Source organism: Nanorana parkeri, unplaced genomic scaffold (genome assembly GCF_000935625.1).
Source record: "Nanorana parkeri isolate BGI_ZX_2015 unplaced genomic scaffold, ASM93562v1 scaffold2616, whole genome shotgun sequence".
NCBI lineage: Eukaryota > Metazoa > Chordata > Amphibia > Anura > Dicroglossidae > Nanorana > Nanorana parkeri.
In genome coordinates, this window is record NW_017308884.1 from 1,289 (window position 1) to 4,509 (window position 3,221).

Below are 3,221 nucleotides of genomic sequence, written 5' to 3' on the forward strand. Positions count from 1 at the left end.
GTGGTGAGAGAGTTAACCGGAGGGGAAGTAGAGAGCTACATCCAAGTAGTCTATCCGGGGGATAGATTGAGGAAGTGGAAACTAAAGGAGACCATAGGGATACCTTGGGACAAGTCTGTGGACACTTTGGGGACTATTTACCATAACCTCCCCCCCCTTTCCTACCTGACATCTCCGAGGAAAGGGACATTTAAAAAAATTGATTTAGTTTGGTTGAAGTGATATCCATCACTTCAACTGCAGCCCTGCATCAATACCAGCAATTTATCTAGGAGTGACCTTTTAGGTCTAATTTGCCCACCTGTAATATCACGTAAGGGAGGAATTTGGTGTTTAATCACTGAGAAGGTTCTATATATTAACGCATAATTTATTTCTTTTCTCCACCATCACAGAATTTAGATTTATGCATTTTCATTTATGTACACAATAGGAAACCAATTCTTCACGTATTGGTTAGATGAAATTAGTACACTGTGTAAATTTATAGAAATGCATGTTGGCATACAATGTACAAAACACTTGGAGGTTAGTTAATAGATATAAAGACCTGGCGCAACATATTTGCAATCCCTAAGAGTTCAGCCCTGAACTCCATGCAATAGACGTAAACCCATATATCAAGCTACCAGAATGTGTAATCAGTCATTCTTGTGCCTTTACTACATGAGGTTTAGGTACAGGGGGTGGACACCATGTTTAAGCGGACCTTTACGCGGGGAGCTGGGGAGGAGGTCGACGAACTTCCGTTCATCGATCCCCTCCCCGTTCTATGGGACCGGGAGCGATGCAGATTGCATCACTTCCGGTCCCTGGGCTGTCAGTTCTGGGCTCCTGCAGCCCAGCTATAAGCTATTGAAGTGCGATCTGCACTTCAATAGCTTATTTCTAGTGTAAAGGTGACACTGGGGGTCTTTTGGACCCCCAGCATCACCTTAAGGAGTACCTGTCACCACCATCTGCTATCACATGGGGGGGCTTGTAAGCCCCCCTATGTGATAGCAGTCAAAGTAAAGTAAAAACCAAAAACAGTTTTATAAAATAAATCTAATAATAAAAAAAAAGATTTTGTTAAAGTCCCGCGAGCACGCGCGTCGCCACGTAAACACGCGTCGGGTGCGCCTACGTATGAAACCGACAAACGCGCTACACATGTTGGGTATTGCCGTGCACGCCAGAGTGAGAGCAATAATTCTAGGGCCAGTATTTTGGGGTATCTCTAAATTGATGACCTGTGGGGGCCTTTAAAGCGTCTTCTATGGACTTTTTGGGGTACTGCAGTTATTCGCCGTTTCACGGACGCACGCAATTTGTAAACTGGGCATGTTGGGTATCGTTTTACTCGTTGTAACCTCATCTTTTATATTCATTAAAAAAATGGGTATTATGTTCTGGGGCATTTAATTAAATTTGTCACTAAATTTTGGGGTTTAATAAGGAGTTGTGCTAATATTGCGCTACATACAAATTTGTAACTACCACCATTTTATTCTTTAGGGTCTTGGCATTCAGAAAATATATAATGTGTGGGGGTTTTAAGTAATTTTCAGGCCTAAAATGTGGAATATAACATGGGTGCAAAAAATTGAAAAAAGGCCTCAGTCATGAAGGGGTTAAATATAATCTCAATTCCAAAAAAAGTTGGGAGGCTGTGTAAAAACTACATAAAAACAGAATGCAATAATTTGCAGATCTCATAAACCCATCTTTTATTCACAATAGAAAACCTATCAAATGTTTCAAATGTTTAAACTGAGAAAATGTACCATTTTAAGAAAACAAATTAAGGGGTAATTTTGAAATTTACATCTCAAAGTTGTGACAGGGCCATGTTTATCAGGATGTAGCATCCCCTCTTCTTTAAACACTCTGTAAACGTCTGGGAACTGAGGAGACCAGTTGCTGGAGTTTTGGAAAAGGAATGTTGCCCCATTTTTCCCTGATATAGGATTCGAACTGCCTAACAGTCCTGGGTCATCTGTTGGATTTTTATTTTCAAGATGCACCAAATATTTTCAATTGGTGAAGGTCTGGACTGCAGGCAGGCCAGTTAAGCACCTGGACTGTTCTACTACGAAGCCATATATGCAGTATGTGGTTTAGCATTGCCTAGCAGGGCAATGCCCAGCATATTTCATCAGAAATATGTAAGCCCTTTCCTGATGTCATCTAGATGGGAGCATATGTTGCTCTAAAACCTGGATATATGTTTCAGCATTGATGGTGTCTTTCCAGATGTGCAAGCTTCCCATTTTCATACGCACTAATGCACCCCCATAGCATCAGAGATGCAAGCTTTTGAACTGAGCACTGGTGAACAAGCCGGAAGGTCCCTCTCCTCTTTAGTCCGTGTGATCTGGTACCCATGGTTGCCAAAAAGAATGTCAAAATTAGATTTGTCTGACCACAGAACAGTTTACCACTTTGCAATAGACCATTTTAAATAAGCTTTGGCCCTGGGAAGACTGGCATTTCTGGATCATAACTTTATTTTTTGAGTGGTACAGTGAACTGGACCAGACAGAATCTGCCCATGGTAACCAATCAGCTTCTCTCTTCAGTTTAAGATTTGAAAATGAAAGAGAGAAGCTGATTGGTTTGTTGCCATTCACATCTGCTCCAGTTTTTTGTTAAAATTCCGCTCACAGATTTTTGGAAGTATTGCATAGTTACATAATTAGCCATGTTGAAAAAAAGACACAAGTCCATTGAGTTCAACCTATAGAGATAAGAGGAAAAATAAAAACCTAAAACAGAACGCATTGCCCACAGTTGATCCAAAGGAAGGCAAAAAGAAATCCATATAAAACATGTTTCAATTTGCTTTTAACAGGGAAAAAAAAATTCCTTCCTGATCCCATAAGGCAATCGGATATTCCCTGGATCAATTATCTCTGGTGCTTATTATACTTCTAAAAATAAGGTTAAAACTCTTTCCTCGAGACACGGAGTGTCCCCTTATCCTTTGCAGTGACCTTAAAGTGAATAGTTTAGCACCAAGCTCACTATATGGACCATTTATGTATCCATCCACCCTTCCCCTCATCTCTCCTAATTGAAACTCGGTACAAGCTCTGCTTTCGAGAGAATGTGCAGAAGTCTGAGCTTTGCAGCTGTGGTCAAGTGTTCACAAATGCAATGCTTTCCAGGCTTGAATGGAAAAATTAAAGAAATGCATTTTTATATCTCTCTCTCTCTCTCTCTCTCTCTCTCTCTCTCTC